General features: G+C 45.2%; 1 pseudogene; it reads right to left on the minus strand.

Moving 5' to 3' along the window:
• Nucleotides 1-403: 403 nt before the first annotated feature.
• LOC124623403 lies at nt 404-521 on the minus strand (annotated as a pseudogene).
• Between the last annotated feature and the right edge of the window lie 19,914 nt (nt 522-20,435).

Genomic DNA, 20,435 nt, shown 5'->3' on the forward strand with positions numbered 1-20,435 from the left:
ATCCGCATCCAGTGACGCCTGTGGGCTGAGGATTATACGGCAGCCAGTAGCCACCTTTGGGCCTTCCAAAGCCTGTCCAGACGTAGATGAGTTTAGTTTTGTGCAATAAGTACAGGGTGTGTCAAATAATACAACAACATAGGAGTAATAACCATTCAACATACATTATGCCTTCCTACATAATAAATTCTAAACTAAACTAAACTCCGTTCGAACAGGCCACGAAGGCCCAACGGTATAACAGGCCGCCGTGTTACTCTCAGCCCAAAGGCATAACTGGATGGAGGGGCATGTGGTCAGCACACCGCTCTCCCAGCTGTATGTCAGTTTTGGAGACCGGAGCCGCTACTTCTCAATCAAGTAGCTCCTCAGTTTGCCTAACAAGGGCTGAGTGCACCCCGCTTGCCAACAGCGCCCTGCAGACCGGATGGTCGCCCATTCAATTTCTAGCACAGACCGACAGCCCTTAACTTCGGTGATCTGACGGGAACCGGTGTTACGACTGCGGCGAGGCCGTTTGCATCGTAAAATCTAGAACACCAAACCGATGATGTTCGTCGATGTTCTTGGGTGCATTACGTGTTCACACCTTTCCCCATATGTTGGTACGACCTGTATTGTCGAACATTGTCGTTTTGGTCAGCCAGGTATTATGGTGTGGAGAAGCATAATTTTGCATGGCTTATTGACCTACAAATCCCCGAACATAGGTCACTGACCCGTCAGCGTCATGTGACGCTCCACTTCTTCCCCACGTGCGTCTTTTTAGGGCTGCATTCGGCCCTGACTTCTGTTTTATGGACCGCGTCGAACAGCGCACGTGGAGGGGCTTTTTAACAACAGGATTTTCGACGAGTGGACTAGCCTGTCCGTTGGACTAAAATCCCATCTGGCACGTCTGGGATGCGTTGGGGAGACGTATCGCAGCACTTCCACCCGCACCAACTACCATCCAACAGTTACAGTAAAAGAACGTCTTGCAACAATAACTCTTTATCAAGCTTGTGGCCAGCACGGAGACGTGTGATTGATCACCGCCAGCGTTGATCAAACACCCAGTTAAGAAGGATGTTCCGTCTTTTGCAATGTCCAACGGACCGTCATCAATCACGGTCAGTTTCGGGCAATTGTAGTACTTCTTCCTATGTATGATCCACTTTTGACTGAGCTCTGTTACTTGGTAATGAGACGTGATACGAAAGTTAGTTTCGACCTTAAGTTTCGCACACCAGTGTAGATTGTAGGGTGTAGGAAAATGTGACTCGTATCTTTTAGCAAAATCAGTCTCTTCCCGGATTTCGTCTTCGACTTAATGGAGGCCTCTAAATATGCGAAATATACAAACATCGAATGAAAGAGATAAATATATAAACATCGACTGAAAGACACTTAATGCAGACTTATTTACTCCTGCCCTAACTGGATGCCGCTCATACCATTATCAGTAAGCGTTACCAGTTCCTGCTAACTCCATCGAGTTACCTCTGTTGTTCACCTTAGTGCGTGCTGGAACTTAAACTGCCTGCCCAATTCACCTCCTCTTTTACATCGATAACTGTAGGTAGCTCTAAATATATTAGGTTAGACACCTGAACTTTGTCATGTAAATCAAAGAAAATTACTTGGTGCTGATAATTAACTGGCTCTTACAAGCCGCCATGTACATCTACATCTACATCTACATCCATAATCCGCAAGCCACCTGTCGGTGTGTGGCGGAGGGTACTTGGAGTACCTCTATCTGCTCTCCCTTCTATTCCAGTCTCGTATTGTTCGTGGAAAGCAAGATTGTCGGTATGCCTCTATCTGGGCTCTAATCTCTGATTTTATCCTCAAGGTCTCTTCGCGAGATATACATAGGAGGGAGCAATATAACGCTTGACTCCTCGGTAAAGGCATGTTCTCGAAACTTTAACAAAAGCCCGTACCGAGCTACTGAGCGTCTCTCCTGCAGAGTCCTCCACTGGAGTTTATCTATCATCTCCGTAACGCTTTCGCGATAACTAAATGATCCTGTAAAGAAAGGGCGCTGCTCTCCGTTGGATCTTCTCTATCTCTTCTATCCACCCTTTCTGATACGGATTCCACACTGGTGAGCAGTATTCAAGCAGTGGGCGAACAAGCGTACCGTAACCTACTTCCTTTGTTTTTGGACTGCATTTCCTTAGAATTCCTCCAATGAATCTCAGTCTGGCATCTGCTTTACCGACGATTAATTTTATGTGGTCATTCCATTTTATATCACTCCTAATGCCCACTCCCAGATAATTTATGGAATTAACTGCTTCCAGTTGCTGACCTGCTATATTATAGCTAAATGGTAAAGGATCTTTATTTATATGTATTCACAGCACATTACACTTGTCTACATTGAGATTCAATTGCCATTCCCTACACCATGCGTGAATTCGTTGCAGATCCTCCTGCATTTCAGTACAGTTTTCCATTGTCACAACCTCTCGATATACTAGAGCATCATTCGTAAGAAGTCTCAGTGAACTTCCGATGTTTTCCACAAGGTCATTTATATTGTGAATAGCAACGGTCCTACGACACGCCCCTGCGGCTCACCTGAAGTCACTCTTACTTCGGAAGACTCCGCTGATGCACATTCAATCAAGTAGACAGCTCGAGAGCGGAGAAACACAAAAAATACGTAAATATTCAAGTATACGTCTCTCAATCACTGATCCACACCAATCCATCTGCACTATCAGTATACATTGCCTGAAAGAGCATTCTTGGATTTTCGTAACCAGGTTATCACGATCTGCACATTGCCTTTCTTAAACTGTCTGTTAGTTAAGATTTTTAGTTTCTGCGAGATTCATAAATGAAAACTGCCATCACTGACCACAATGGTGCAATTTATTTTACCACAAATACTCAAAATGCTGTTCTATGCAGTGCAGTGCAAAACAGTTTATGTATTTTAAAAAGGAACTTTAAGATTCACCAATTCATTCTATCCTATACATTGAGGTGACAAAAGTCTTCGGAAGCCCGCCCCGTTAGCCGTACGGTCTAACGCACTGCTTTCGGGGACCGGCACGAATCCGCCCGGCGATTCAGTGACGAGGACAGGTGTGCCGGCCAGTCTGTGGATGGTTTTCCATCTGCCTTGGCGAATGCGGGCTGGTTCCCCTTATTCCGCCTCAGTTACACTATGTCGGTGATTGCTGCGAAAACTCTTTCTCCACATATGCATACACCATAATTACTCTACCGCGGAAACATTGGTGTTACACCCGGCTGGCGTGAGACGATTCTGGATGGCTCCACTGGGGGACGAACTGCACAATAACCCTGGGTTCGATGTGGGGCGGCGGTGGGGTGAGTGGACTCCTCTAGGCTGTGGGGTTGTGTACCACTGAGGGCTACGGCGGAGACGAAGCCTCTCCGTCGTTTCTGGGTCCCCAGTTACATACAATACAATACAATGTCATAGGATAGCGATAGACGCATATACAGACAGCGATAGTATAGCGTACACAAAGTAGAAAATGCCAGTTCATTGAAGTCCTGTCATTTGTACTCAGGCGATTCATTTGAAAGCATTTCTGGCGTCATTGTAGCCGCAAGAAGTGAATTGAACACGGAATGGTAGTTGGTGCTAGACCGATGGGATCCAGTTTCGAAAATCGGTAGGGGATCCAATATTCCGAGATCCAGAGTGTCGAGAGTGAGGCGAGAAGAACAAATTTTAGGCATTACCTCTCACCACGGACAATGGAGTGGCCGACGGCCTTCGCTTAAAGACAGAGAGCAGCGGCGTGTGAGTAACGTTGTCAGTACTAACAGATAAGCAACACTGAATGGAACAACAGTGGATATCTATGTGGGACGTACGACAAACGTACACTACTGGCCATTAAAATTGCTACACCAAGAAAAAATGCAGACGATAAAGGGGTATTCATTGGACATACCCGTAATTTGGGTGCATAGGTCCTGAGAAACCAGTACCTAGAGCAACCTCCTCTGGCCGTAATAACGGCCTTGATACGCCTGGGCATTGAGTCAAACAAAGCTTGGATGATGTGTGCAGGTACAGCTGCCCATGCAGCTCCAACACGATACCACAGTTCATCAAGAGTAGTGACTGGCGTATTGTAACGAGCCACTTGCTCGGACACCATTAACCAGACGTTTTCAATTGGTGGGATATATGGAGAATGTGCTGGCCAGGGCAGCAGTTGAACATTTTCTGTATCCCGAAAGGACGGTACAGGACCTGCAACATGCGGTCGTGCATTATCCTGCTGAAATGTAGGGTTTCACAGGGATCGAATGAAGGGTAGAGCTACGGATCGTAACACATCTTAAATGTAACGTCCACTGTTCAAAGTACCGTCAATGCGAACAAGAGGTGACCGAGACGTGTAACCAATCACAGCCCATACCATTACGTCGGGTGATACACCAGTATGGCGATGACGAATACACGTTTCCAATGTGCGTTCACCACGATGTCGCCAAACACGGATGCCAACATCATGATGCTGTAAACAGAATCTGGATTCATCCGAAAAAAATGACGTTTTGCCATTCGTGCACCCAGGTTCGTCGTTGAGTACACCATCGCGGGTGCTTCTGTCTGTGATGCAGCCTCAATGGTAACCGCAGCCGTGGTCTCCGAGCTGATAGTCCATGCTGCTGCAAACGTCGCCGAACTATTCGTGCAGATGGTGGTTATCTTGCAAACGTCCCCATCTGTTGACTCAGGGATCGAGACGTGGCTGCACGATCCGTTACAGCCATGCGGATAAGATGCCTGTCATCTCGACTGCTAGTGTTACGAGGCCGTTGGGATCCAGCACGGCGTTCCGTATTACCCTCCTGAGCCCACCGATTCCATATCCTGCTTCGACCAACGGGAGCAGCAATGTCGCCATACGATAAACCGCAATCACGATAGGCTACAATCCGACCTTTATCACAGTCGGAAACGTGATGGTACGCATTTCTCCTCCTTACACGAGGCATCACAAAAACGTTTTACCAGGCAACGCCGGTCAACTGCTGTTTGTGTATGAGAAATCGGTTGGAAACATTCCTCATGTCAGCACATTGTAGGTGTCGCCACCGGCGCCAACCTTGTGTGAATGCTCTGAAAAGCTAATCATTTGCATATCACAGCATCTTCTTCCTGTCGGTCATCCACGTGGTGTAGCAGTTTTAATGACCAGTAGTGTATGTGTTAGAACAGTGCGGGGAAATACGGCGTTAATGTGATACGGTAGCAGACTAACGAGGTGACTGCCTTTGCTAACAGTACGGCATCGTCTACAGCGTCTCTCCTGGGCTCGTGGCCACACCATTTCGACCCTAGACGATTGGCAAACAGTGGCCTGGTCAGATGAGGCCCCGTTTCAGTGGTAAGAGGCGATGGTAGGGTTCGAACGTGGCGTGGACCCCACAGTGCTTTGGAACCTACTCTGTGGTGTGGCTGGGTGTACATGTAACGGACTGGGTCCTCTGGCCAAACTGCACCGACCATTGCTTACGTTTTGCTACTCGGAGACCACCTGCAGCCGTTCATGGACTTCATGTTCAAGAACAAGGAGGGAATTCTTGTGGCTGACAATGCCAGATGTCACCAGGCCACAACTGATCGCGATTGGTCTGAAGAACATTCTGGACAGGTCGAGAGAATCATTTGGCCACCCAGGTACCCCAACATGAATCCCATCGATCGTTCGTGGGACTAACCTAGAGGTCAGGTCGTTCTCTACATGCTGCACCGGCAACACTTTCGTAATTATGGACTTCCAACGATATGTTGAGTCCACACCACGTCGATCTGCTGTCCTACGCCGGACAAAAAGAGTTCCGGCACGATATTTGGAGGCGTCCCATGACTTCTGTCACCTCAATGTATGAATGAAATTAATGTTCAGCACAGAGTTCAATATAGAAATGCAGGAAGACCGGCTGAGTATCGATGAATGATGAAGAAACTGACCCTGAATGTAAATAAATGTAACGAGTTGCGCACAAATAGGTGAAAAGGCCCTCTACTGTTCGATTACACTATTGCTGACAAATCACTGGAAACGCTGACTGCCCTGTAATACCTAGTAGTCTAAAACACCAGAGAAAAATAAAAAGAAATGGGGCGAAAGTAGTCAATTGATTGAGTTACTTTAGGAGAACCTAATGACATTAATTTATCCACAAAATAAGACACGAAACACCCGTTCGGTGCCTTCATCAATCTGGGACTCTTACCAAGTAGGATTAACAGAAGAGAGAGCAGATCCAGATAAGAGTTGCGCGTTTCGCCGCTGTGTCATTCAGTAGCCACGATAGCGTTGCGGAGAGGCTTAACAAACACCGACGGCAGACGCTAAAAGTGAGTTGTACAATAGGGAGGGGCTTGCCATTGAAATCCAAGGGAGTAGGTTCCAAGAAGACATCGGAAACATATTAATTCCTTCTACAACAAGAAAGAAAGAGAAATTAGAGCATTAGAATCTTTGCCTATAACCATTCTTCCGACGCGCCATTGATGATTGGAACAGAGGATGTAGAAAAAGACGGCGATACCAGAAGTACCCTCGGCCAGAAGGCTGCTTGCGGGGTAGAAATATAGATGCAGATGTAGGTTTTGCTTCAGGACAAACTAAGAAAATACTACACACGATTTATTTGAGGCAGTTAAATGTACATACATCCTTTAGGAAAATTTTTGAGTTAATTTGTACGAGTGGTCAGTTTTTTATAGTTCTGACCAAGGCCCTAGATGTGGCGGCAGTAAAGCCACAGTGTTTCCATATGTGATGATACAGCTGTGGTTTGCGTCCCATGTCCTCTTTAATGACCAAAACAACACTCGTGTAATTTATACCGTGCTTCGTTCATGCTGACCATCGTTGTCATCTTCTTAACGACAATTGGTTTTCCAGCACTTATCGCTGTCTGTCACGTTACATAGCGCATCTTTTAAATTTCAAGCGTGGGATAGGCCTGTAACATACAATGTCCCGTGCAGTATTCAGTATCACTCACATTAAGCATCGTTTTACAATTAAGTGTCCATCTGACTACTCGATTGAAACACTTTACACATGTGACACGAAATGTTGTACCTGATTTAATAATAAACTGCTTGAATGACTCGATTTTAGATAGTAATGACAAAAATCAAATGTCTCTGAGCATTATGGGACTTAACATCTGAGGTCATCAGTCCCCTAGAACTTAGAACTACTCAAACCTAACTAGCCTAAGGACATCACACACATCCATGCCAAAGGCAGGATTCAAACCTGCGACCGTAGTGGTCGCGCGGCTCCAGACTGAAGCGCCTAGTAATGACACTTCCTGCCAAATTTTACAGCTAAATATTACGTAAGATGAGAGTTAGATTAGAAGCTAACGGATGACTTCAGTATCGCACTGACACTGTTATGCGGCCGTCAGAACTTATTATTTAATTACCCTATTTAAGGAAGAGATGTGACCATGAGTGCATCGGACTACCAAAACCGTGTAGAAACGAAAATGCTGCAAGAGCACAAAGTAACGGAATCCTAATTTTGCATGTTTGCTGAATTTTGAAACAGTAACTTTAAACAAGAGAAGAACTGATTCTTCTTGAACAGGATAAACGGAATGTTGACGTCGGAAATATCTTTGCAGCACTGTCCTGTCACAAAGCATAACGACATTAAAAATACAATTACATCAGAACATTGGTAGTGTATCAAAATACCTCAAAATTAATAATTAAATAAAATTAACAAATATACGAACGAAAATTGCCATGTGTCCCTATGTTTTGGAAGTGTTGGCCTTAAAAATTTGTTAATGTCGTAATTTAACTGCGTTATTTGAATACGACGATTTTCACATTAAGTTACTGTCTACAAAATCGTATCGACAGTTCGTATCGTTTTGTTACAGTATCTTAGTGCATTCTTCTCTGAACTGCGTCTAATAACATTGTGACAATTACATCAAAGCCCATTTTCTGCTACAGATACCAAAATTCTTTTTTTTTTTTTTACACGATCAGAACCTTGGACCATAAGTATTGCACTCAGATTATAAGAGGCACTCAATAAGAAACGAGCCGGAGGCATAACTACAGAAACCAGTACCTGTATGTTAGAAGTATTGACCCTGGCTGTTGAGACACTTGTCCCACTGTGACAAAAGGCGGTGAATAGCTGCTCTCTGTGCGCCAGATAAAAATTTCTAACTGCTGTAGCTGAGAGCTTAGTGCAGTACTCCAAACAGCAAGTAAACTATTTTCTAGACATCATTGTCTGACACACTCTTTAAATAAAAATGATTTGAATCGAGGACGTGGAAAATTCTATTAGGTGAAATATTCCTGTAACAAACTGTTTTTAAACTATCTGATATATTATTACTTGCAGGCAATTCATGTTACAACAGTCACTAACGCTGAGAAAGGGCAACGTTGAATATCAAACGCTTATTATCACAAATTATAGACAATTCATTAATAAACATGAAAATTACATTACAGTAAAAATTAGTTACTCAATCTTCAATAAAACAGCGTAAGTTCCCTGATATGGATGTCTCATTCAACAATGAATGTAACTTCTCGCGATTGCAGTGTCAATAAATAAAAATATTAGCTTCGTTCCTTTTCATACTGTTTTCATTCTAAATCTCCAATCAAATAGTTGTCCTCTGTCTCTCAATATTCAAACAGAAATCATTTTGCTTAAACATAGACGCACTTAACCTTACGTCTACATTGCCACGAGTCCTCTGCTCGGTGTCTGCCTCGCTACTACTCAAACGACAAAACTCCCGCGTTCCTCGCTGCCAAGCAGCGATGACAAAACTGAGCGCTATTAACACGCGATTCAAAACTGTCGCTTAGCGTTTTGAGACATCCAAAGTATGTACGGATTCCAGAAATGCAAACAACAAACTCCCAATAGACCTGTCTGAGTCTCTAATTCAGACATTTTGCTTCGACTAACAATCAGTTTCCTTAAGATGCATGACGTCACACTGCACAGTGAATCGTACAAACGCCTAAGTGGACGGAAAATACCGGCCGCAGCGCGCCGCTTTCGGCTCCCTAAACGAAGCCGTAATCTCTCCGCACACGCGACGGACGTGACGAGACTGCAGGACGGCTCTCCCTCGTATTACCTGCAGGATTTATGCTAAATAAAACAACGACGTCCACGCTCGATTCTAAACAGCTTTCACGACGATGTTTGGAGCCGCCGTTGAATAAACTCGTGTTATTTCGAAGAGATTGCCGCGATAGGGGTCAATAGGGCATAGGGCGCAGACGTATGCCGTCACAAAACACGTTTCCTTGTTATTAAAGGTACGTGAAAACGCATTGTGTTCGTTCTGTGAGTTCTCGCCTTTCCGTCACAAGGGGAGAGCCGCAGCAGAAAGGAGACGCTTTACACTGTGGGTCGCGCCGTGGCTGATGCGATTTCCACGGCGCGCTCGTGGTGTGAAGGCTGGAGTCTTTTGGCGCGTCGCGTGAAAGGACCGAGGCCGGGATGCACGTCGTGTCGCCGGTGTTCTGCGGTCTGCGGTGGCTGTGCTGGATTCGCCACGCCAGGAGGCGACAACGGCGACCGACTCTTAAAGAAATGTTCCCCGAAGTGCAGCGCTCCGGCGAAAGGCGCTAGCACCAGAGGCCACGTCTGCAGCCACCTCGAGCAGATTGCTGGACAAGCGTACAGACAGTTTTCTACACAACGTAAGCAAATCGACTGTAATCGAGCTTAGAGAACTAAACTCCGTCCGAACAGGACCTGGAAGGCCCAACGGCACCAACCGGCCTCGGGCAAGTACAGAAATGGCAGCAGCCTCAAAGGGTGCGGGGCAAAGTCAGGACATGCGGGGACCAAGCAGCAATCGGTATTGTAATTGTAAACTGTCGAAGCTGCATTGGTAAAGTACCGGAACTTCAAGCGCTGATAAAAAGCACCGAAGCTGAAAGCGTTATAGGTACAGAAAGCTGGCTGAAGCCAGAGATAAATTCTGCCGAAATTTTTACAAAGGCACAGACGGTGTTTAGAAAGGATAGATTGCATGCAACCGGTGGTGGCGTGTTTGTCGCTGTTAGTAGTAGTTTATCCTGTAGTGAAGTAGAAGTGGGTAGTTCCTGTGAATTATTATGGGTGGAGATTACACTCAACAACCGAGCTAGGTTAATAGTTGGCTCCTTTTACCGACCTCCCGACTCAGCAGCATTAGTGGCAGAACAACTGAGAGAAAATTTGGAATACACTTCACATAAATTTTCTCAGCATGTTATAGTCTTAGGTGGAGATTTCAATTTACCAGATATAGACTGGGACACTCAGATGTTTAGGACAGGTGGTAGGGACAGAGCATCGAGTGACATTATACTGAGTGCACTATCCGAGAATTACCTCGAGCAATTAAACAGAGAACCGACTCGTGGAGATAACATCTTGGACCTACTGATAACAAACAGACCCGAACTTTTCGACTCTGTACGTGCAGAACAGGGAATCAGTGATCATAAGGCCTCTGCAGCATCCCTGAATATGGAAGTTAATAGGAATATAAAAAAAGGGAGGAAGGTTTATTTGTTTAGCAAGAGTAATAGAAGGCAGATTCAGACTACCTAACAGATCAAAACGAAAATTTTTGTTCCGACACTCACAATGTTGAGTGTTTATGGAAAAAGTTCAAGTCAATCGTAAAATGCGTTTTAGACAGGTACGTGCCGAGTAAAACTGTGAGGGACGGGAAAAACCCACCGTGGTTCAACAACAAAGTTAGGAAACTACTGCGAAAGCAAAGAGAACTTCACTAAAAGTGTAAACGCAGCCAAAACCTCTCAGACAAACAGAAGCTAAACGAGTCAAAGTTAGCGTAAGGAGGGCTATGCGTGAAGCGTTCAGTGAATTCGAAAGTAAAATTCTATGTACCGACTTGACAGAAAATCCTAGGAAGTTCTGGTCTTACGTTAAATCAGTAAGTGGCTCGAAACAGCATATCCAGACACTCCGGGATGATGATGGCATTGAAACAGAGGATGACACGCGTAAAGCTGAAATACTAAACACCTTTTTCCAAAGCTGTTTCACAGAGGAAGACCGCACTGCAGTTCCTACTCTAAAACGAAAAAATGGCTGACATCGAAATAAGTGTCCAAGGAATAGAAAAGCAACGGGAATCACTCAACAGAGGAAAGTCCACTGGACCTGACGGGATACCAATTCGATTCTACACAGAGTACGCGAAAGAATTTGCCCCCCTTCTAACAGCCGTGTACCGCAAGTCTCTAGAGGCACGGAAGGTTCCAAATGATTGGAAAAGAGCACAGGTAGTCCCAGTCTTCAAGAAGGGTCGTCGAGCAGATGCGCAAAACTATAGACCTACATCTCTCACGTCGATCTGTTATAGAATTTTAGAACATGTTTTTTGCTCGCGTATCATGTCGTTTTTGGAAACCCAGAATCTACTCTGTAGGAATCAACATGGATTCCGGAAACAGCGATCGAGTGAGATCCAACTCGCTTTATTTGTTCATGAGACCCAGAAAATATTAGATACAGGCTCCCTGGTAGATGCTATTTTCCTTGACTTCCGGAAGGCGTTCGATACAGTTCCGCACTGTCGCCTGATAAAGAAAGTAAGAGCCTACGGAATATCATACCAGCAGTGTGGCTGGATTGAAGAGTTTTTAGCAAACAGAACACAGCGTGTTGTTATCAATGGAGGGACGTCTACAGACGTTAAAGTAACCTCTGGCAAGCCACAGGGGAGTGTTATGGGACCATTGCTTTTCACAATATATATAAATGACCCTGTAGATAGTGTCGGAAGTTCCATGCGGCTTTTCGCGGATGATGCTGTAGTATACAGAGAAGTTGCAGCATTAGAAAATTGTAGCGAAATGCAGGAAGATCTGCAGCGGATAGGCACTTGGTGCAGGGAGTGGCAACTGACCATTAACATAAACAAGTGTAATGTATTGCGAATACATAGAAAGAAGGATTCCATATTGTACGATTATATGATAGCGGAACAAACACTGGTAGCAGTTACTTCTGTAAAATATCTGGGAGCATGCGTGCGGAACGATTTGAAGTGGAATGATAATATAAAATTAACTGTTGATAAGGCGGGTACCAGGTTGAGATTCATTGGGAGAGTCCTTAGAAAATGAAGTCGATCAACAAAGGAGGTGGCTTACGAAACACTCGTTCGACCTATACTTGAGTATTGCTCATCAGTGTGGGACCCGTACCAGATCGGGTTGACGGAGGAGATAGAGAAGATCCAAAGAAGAGCGGCGCGTTTCGTCGCAGGGTTATTTGGTAACCGTGATAGCGTTACGAAGATGTTTAGCAAACTCAAGTAGCAGACTCTGCAAGAGAGGCGCTCTGCATCGCGGTGTAGCTTGCTGTCTAGGTTTCGAGAGGGTGCGTTTCTGGATGAGGTATTGAATATATTGCTTCCCCCTGCTTATACCTCCCGAGGAGATCACGAATGTAATATTAGAGAGATTCGAGCGCGCACGGAGGCTTTCAGACAGTCGTTCTTCCCGCGAACCATGCGCGACTGGAACAGAAAAGGGAGGTAATGACAGTGGCACGTAAAGTGCCCTCCACCACACACCGTTGGGTGGTTTGCGGAGTATAAATGTAGATGTAGATGTAGATGTAGACCGGCCGCCGTGTCATCCTCAGGCTACAAGCGTCACTGGATGCGGATATGGAGGGGCATGTGTCAGCAGACCGCTCTGCCGGCCGTATGTCAGTTTACGAGACCGGAGCCGCTACTTCTCACTCAAATAATCGAACACGAATCGCAAATCATGGGCTGTGCGGCTGGTCCCGGCGGAGATTCATGTCCTCCCTCGGGCATGGGTGTGTGTGTTTGTCCTTAGGATAATTTAGGTTAAATAGTGTGTAAGCATAGGGACTGATGACCTTAGCAGTTAAGTCCCATAAGATTTCACACACATTTGAACATTTTTGAAACGCAAATATCACGGAACGTACTCTGCACCACAAAAACAGTGAAGCAGTCAGAAGACGTGGTCTGATGTCGATGTAATTTCGTGCATAGGCTGGTATACAGGGTGATTTTTCCCACCGTGTGCGAAGTCTAGGGACCGATCGATGAGAGGATACGGAATAAAAATGGTCTAATGAGCGTATGTCAGGCCATTTATTCAATCGTACTTTGTTACAGAGACTGCGGTCTAATACGCGCTCTTTCATGCAGCCACAGTTACAGTATGCACGATTTCCTCCTAGAGGATGGTACTGTTCCTCATACGTCGTGCCCTAGCGCTCTCTCCTGCCATAGTAATTGGTAATGCTTTGTCCGATTCACTTCTCTTGCTGACTCACCTTGTAGTGGGTGTTATAGCAAAGTTGTACACAATGGTTCCGTATTCGAATCGAGAACTTGCCGACGTGGTGTTTACCTACGAAAAGGCAAATGGGAGCGGCTAGCGAGCAACAAACTTTACATACTCACATACTCCTTTACCTTTAACCCAAATGAATAGAGACTCATTTACAAATATTTTTCTCTTATTACGAGTATACAATGACAATGCAGAAGGTGACATATAAGCCGATTTACCAAAGTCTTTATTTGCAAGTTCTGCCATATGATAGGTACGGTAGGCAATAATGTCTCTATCAACGAAACTTTCAAGTCCAGGTACATTAGGAACTCCAGTACCTCCACGTACAATGGCTACAGTGAGCCAACCATTGCCATGAGAAAAACTATCATTAATATCAATACTAAAACTAAGTCTACAACCACAAAAAACACACGGTCCGTCGACAAGTGCAGTGGCAGCAACTCTCTTAACTGGTATCCTATTCTTCTTGTCTCCAGCTGTTGTGGAGAACTCGATGTTCTCGATGGTTTTGTAGACTGTCTGTTTAGAACGACGACGAATTCTCCTGTAAGGCATCGTGGCGGCGTTCAATGCAGTTGCCTGTGCAGCAGCAGCAGCAGCGCGTATGAGCCTCTGCGCGGCTCTCGCTCGCTTATATAGTATATGCGGTAGCTTGGACTTAGAATATTTTCACAGTGCCAGCGGAGCGTTATGTAGTGTTGGCAGAAGAGCCAACACTGTATTTCTAGAGGAGGCCGAAATGCACGCGTTTAATTACACGCTGACTGGCGTGAGGTCTGGAACAGGACAATATCTTGAGAATTGCAAATAAAGTATGTAGATGTAATACTTAACTTTAATCCACAATTGTAGAACATCTCTCGTTACGATACATGCTTCATAATATTAATTATCAACTGCTATGGCGCCTTGCTAGGACGTAGCAAATGACGTAGCTGAAGGCTATGCTAACTATCGTCTCGGCAAATGAGAGCGTATCGGTCAGTGTAGCTTCGCTAGCAAAGTCGGCTGTACAACTGGGGCGAGTGCCAGGACGTCTCTCTAGACCTGCCGTGTGGTGGCGCTCGATCTGCTATCACTGACAGTGGCGACACGCGGGTCCGACGTATACTAACGGACCGCGGCCGATTTAAAGGCTACCACCTAGCAAGTGTGGTGTCTGGCGGTGACACCACACGTTATCCCGTACGCGCACACCAGCCGTACTAGGTGTGCGCGTCCGCTGGCACGCCGCCACGATTGCGTAAGAAGAATAGGATACCAGTTAAGAGTGTTCCTGCCACTGCACTTGTCGACGGACCGTTTGTTTTTTGTGCTTGTAGACTTAGTTTTAGTATTGATATTAATGATAGTTTTTCTCATGGCAATGGTTGCTCACTGTAGCCATTGTACGTGGAGGTACTGGAGTTCCTAATGTACCTGGACTTGAAAGTTTCGTTGATAGAGACATTGTTGCCTACCGTACCTATCATATGGCAGAACTTGCAAATAAAGACTTTGGTAAATCGGCTTATATGTCACCTTCTGCATTGTCATTGTACACTCGTAATAAGAGAAAAATACAGCAACCACAGCATTCAGTGTTTGCAACAATGTTTCGCCGTTTGTCTGAGCAAGAGTCGTTTCAGGAAGCAAGAAATTATGAATGACGTACACGAAATGTTCGGACAGCAGACTTGGCGGAAAGTGTGATTAACTCTGTGGAAGGTGTTGCCTTCTCAGTACCAGGTAGCTGGCCTTCCAGTACAGGGTAAGCCAGACGACCGTGTGGAACATTCTCCGTGGCAACTGCTACTACCCGTATCACTTACAGCGTGTGCAGGGCCTACTAGCGACAAACTTTCCACATCGGGAGCAGTTTTGTCACTCGTTTCTTCACCAGGCAACCAAGATTCCCGGATTTGTATTCAAAATGGTTCAAATGGCTCTGTGCACTATGGGACTTAACATCTGATATCATCAGTCCCCTAGAACTTAGAACTACTTAAACCTAACTAATCTAAGGACATCACAGACATCCATGCCCGAGGCAAGATTCGAACCTGCGACCGTAGCAGTCGCGCGGTTCCAGACTGAAGCGACTAGAACCGCTCGGCCACCGCGGCCGGCCGGATTCGTGTCATCTATCCTATCCACAGATGAGGCTCCCATTACGAGGAGTGATATCTTCAACTTTCATCACAGTCATCCGTGGAATAGTATGCAAAACCCCCATGGTAATCATCTGCATTGGCTCAGCCAGACTGTATGGACCGGGATAACTGGCGACCGTTTTTTGGCCCAGTATTCCTTCCACTTTACCTAACAGGCTGGAGCTATCGGCGTTTCTTGCGGGTGACTTTGCCCCCCCCCCCTCCCCCCTGATGGAAGAAATGCCATTGAGGATTCGAACGGCTCTGTGGGTGCTACATGGTGGTGCTTCAGACCACTTCGCCGATAACGTCCGAACCCCTCTCATTTGTGTCTTCCCTGCTCGATGGATGAACGAGGCTCAGTTGCATGGCCGGCTCCTTCCCGAGATCTCAACCCGTACCATTTCTGATTATGGATGCATCTCACAAGTGTCGTGTATGCAGAGCCCATTCCAGAAGTGGAGGCACTGGAGCTGCGTATTCATGCTGCCTTTGACACTTTGATCCAGCCTGGCCGATGTGAACGTGTGAGACAGAAAATGCTACGGCACGTAACGAGGCACAGGGAAACCATTTTCTGCACATACTGCATGGTACGGCGCGTATTAGACCGCCGTCTCTGTAACAATGTACGACAGAATAAACGGTCTCTACCATGGAAACCATGCATTTCCGTACATAAGTTCATCAGACCTTTGTTGTTCCGTATCCTCTCACCGACCAATCCCAAGAGTTTGTAGACGGTGGAAAAAATTACCCTGTATAAGTGACTAGCTTAGCGTCCACTGCTTCACCCGTGCAGGCTATATGGTCCGCACTGATATTTATTTTGTTTTTTATTTTGTTTCCTTTAATCGAATGTGCACGTTGTTCACAAACTGCAATACCTTCTAAACTTGTCGCACTAAATAAGACATAAAAGAACGGCCTTTGCTGAATACACTTCTGAATTAAAAATGCGATTTTGGTAGCTGGAGGGCAAGGCTTTTGTTAACCATGCCCTTTACGTTCTTGTGGTGGTATTTCGATAGAAATTTCATCCCCTAATACATTATTATGTATATCTAACCGAGAAGTGAAAGATCAGTTGTATAGACTTACCTTTAAAAAATTTTTAACATAACGAAATATTTTCTTAAAAATTTTTCATCCCCTACTTTATCTCCGCAGTAGCTTAATTTCCAAAAACGCTGACACACGTGTTTTTCCATTTCTGAATGAGAAACGCAATTCCAACTTTCGTAGGTCTGGCTCCAAACTTAATAGCGATATGTTTGCAATAAACCTTTCATCCACTGTTTCTCCCCTTTAGGAGTTTAATTTGGAACAACAGTTCTTAAGCGATGCCTACAGTGCAAGATTCACATCCTCTCCAAATTTCAAGTTTCTATCTTTAGCAGTCTGGGCTGTGCGAAGGTGAGTCAGTGAATCAGTCTCGCACTATTCCATACCCCACAGTGGTTGAATTTTCGAAAACAGTGAAACATGCATTTTTTCCTTTCTAATTGAGAAGTCAGGCACCATTTGTCATAGATATAGTTTTTAAAATGCTTTCACAATGAAATACACTCCTGGAAATTGAAATAAGAACACCGTGAATTCATTGTCCCAGGAAGGGGAAACTTTATTGACACATTCCTGGGGTCAGATACATCACATGATCACACTGACAGAACCACAGGCACATAGACACAGGCAACAGAGCATGCACAATGTCGGCACTAGTACAGTGTATATCCACCTTTCGCAGCAATGCAGGCTGCTATTCTCCCATGGAGACGATCGTAGAGATGCTGGATTTAGTCCTGTAGAACGGCTTGCCATGCCATTTCCACCTGGCGCCTCAGTTGGACCAGCGTTCGTGCTGGACGTGCAGACCGCGTGAGACGACGCTTCATCCAGTCCCAAACATGCTCAGTGGGGGACAGATCCGGAGATCTTGCTGGCCAGGGTAGTTGACTTACACCTTCTAGAGCACGTTGGGTGGCACGGGATACATGCGGACGTGCATTGTCCTGTTGGAACAGCAAGTTCCCTTGCCGGTCTAGGAATGGTAGAACGATGGGGTCGATGACGGTTTGGATGCACCATGCACTATTCAGTGTCCCCTCGACGATCACCAGTGGTGTACGGCCAGTGTAGGAGATCGCTCCCCACACCATGATGCCGGATGTTGGCCCTGTGTGCCTCGGTCGTATGCAGTCCTGATTGTGGCGCTCACCTGCACGGCGCCAAACACGCATACGACCATCATTGGCACCAAGGCAGAAGCGACTCTCATCGCTGAAGACGACACGTCTCCATTCGTCCCTCCATTCACGCCTGTCGCGACACCACTGGAGTACGTGCACCTTCCGCCGACCACTGGCGACAACATCGATGTACTGTGGAGACCTCACGCCCCACGTGTTGAGCAATTCGGCGGTACGTCCACCCGGCCTCCCGCATGCCCACTATACGCCCTCGCTCAAAGTCCGTCAACTGCACATACGGTTCACGTCCACACTGTCGCGGCATGCTACCAGTGTTAAAGACTGCGATGGAGCTCCGTATGCCACGGCAATCTGGCTGACACTGACGGCGGCGGTGCACAAATGCTGCGCAGCTAGCGCCATTCGACGGCCAACACCGCGGTTCCTGGTGTGTCCGCTGTGCCGTGCGTGTGATCATTGCTTGTACAGCCCTCTCGCAGTGTCCGGAGAAAGTATGGTGGGTCTGACACACCGGTGTCAATGTGTTCTTTTTTCCATTTCCAGGAGTGTATTTTCATAAAACGTTTCATCCTCCTATTTCACTCCCTTCTGGGTTCAGTGTCCGTAAACAGTGAAATACACTTTTTTTTTCTAACAGAGAAACCAAACAAATATTTTCATAGAAATGAAATATTTCCATTAAAGCTTTCGTCCTCTATTTTACCCCCATAGGGGTTCAGTTTCCAAAAACAGTTATTTCTAAGCGAGAAGACAAATTTAATTTTTTATAAAATTAGTTTTAAAAACGTTTTCACAATGAAATGCTTCATAAATCATAGTGATTGAACAGTCCACTATTTTTAACAATGATGCGTTAATCGATTGTTTTTACTTTCATTCGGTTTTTTCAGTCGCCTGAAACAACCAAATGAAACTAGTCTCTGCGGCCAGGTCAGTTGTATGGATGTTTTCACTCGCACACCGCGTTTGAGTGGTTTTACTCAAAGTGATACAACCGACTGAAACATGTCTCCATTGGTTGCGGACGTTGTTGTTGCGGTCTTCAGTCTGGAGACTGGTGTGATACATCTGCTTACTGTAGCCATCTCTTCGTCTCCCTCTACGACCTTTACGAACAACGCTTCCCTCCGATACTAAATTGGTGATCTCTGGATGTGTCAGAATGAGACCTATCAACTGATCCCTTCTTTTGGTCAAGTTGCGCCACAGATTCCATGTTTCCCCAATTCTATTCAGTATCTCCTAATTTATTACGTTATCAACGCATGTACAGGTAATCTTCAGCATTCTTCTGTAGCACCACATTTCGAAAAGTTCTATTCTCTTCTTGTCTGAACAGTTTATCGCCCATGTTTCACTTCCATATATGGCTACGCGCCAGACAAATACCTTCAGAAAAGACTTCCTGACACTTAAATCTATTCTCGATGTTAACAAATTTCTCTTCTTCAGAAACGCTTTCCTTGCCATACCCAGCCTACATTCAATATCCTCTCTACTTCGACCATCCTCAGTTATTTTGCTGCCCAAATATCAAAACTCGTCTATTACTTTAAGTGTCTCGTTTCCTAATCTAATTCCCTCTGTATCATCTAATTCGACTACATTCCATTGTACTTCTTTTGCTTTTGTTGATGTTCATCTTATATCCTCCTTTCAATACACTGTCCATTCCGTTCAACTGCTTTCACACGATCTTTGCTGTCTCTGGTAGAATTACAATGTCATTGGCAAAAGTTTTTATTTCTTCTCCCTTAAGTCTAATTTCTACTCCAAATTTTTCGTGGGTTTCCTCTACTGCTCGTTCAGTGTATATATTAAATAACATCGGGCGTAGGCTACAGGCCTGTCTCACTCTCTTCTCAGTTACTGCTTCCCTTTCATACCCCCCGACTCTTACAACTACCGTCTGGTTTCAGTACAAGTTGTAAATAGCGTTTCGCTCCCTGTATTTTATCCCGGCTATAATCAGAATGTCAAAGAGAATATTCCAGTCAGCACTCTAAAAAGCCTTCTCTAAGTCCACAAATGCTATAAATGTAGATTTGTCCTCCATTTACCTGTCGTCTAAGATAAGTCTTAGGGTCACCTTGCGTGTTCCTACATTTCTCCGGAAACCAAATTTATCTTCCCCGAGGTCGGCTTCTACCAGTTTTTCCTTCTTCTGTAAAGAATTTATGGTAGTATTATGCAACCACGACTTATTAAACCGATTATTCGGTAATTTTCTTTGGAATTGAAATTACTACATTCTTACTGAAGTCTGAGGGTATTTTGCCTGCGGTAATTATATGAATGTTTCCACTCACTCATCTTGTTTGATTGGTTTCACTAAATTCGAGGCAACCGACTGAAAAAAGTTCCGTAATTTACGGCCATTATATGAATTTCACTCACTCACCGTCATCGAATGAACTTACATCTTTTTCAGCCTTTTCGGTTATACATGAACCAAGACTAGGATTAGCAACTTTCTTAGAGATAAATAACATTTCTTATTTCAAGGAGATGTGAACGAAAGGTATATTTCTAAAAATTCAAAATATATTATAGTATTGGAACAACCTGCGTACCAGGTCAAAGTACCGTTATCCAAGATGGCGGCCATGACGTCATCCAAGATGGCGGATTTGGTGGAAATTCGAATTTTGTCGGGTAACTGCCACGTCCCCCTCACCCAGAAAAATGGCGCGAAGTTCAAATTCCAAC

Source organism: Schistocerca americana, chromosome 7 (genome assembly GCF_021461395.2).
Source record: "Schistocerca americana isolate TAMUIC-IGC-003095 chromosome 7, iqSchAmer2.1, whole genome shotgun sequence".
In the NCBI taxonomy this organism is placed as follows: Eukaryota; Metazoa; Arthropoda; class Insecta; order Orthoptera; family Acrididae; genus Schistocerca; species Schistocerca americana.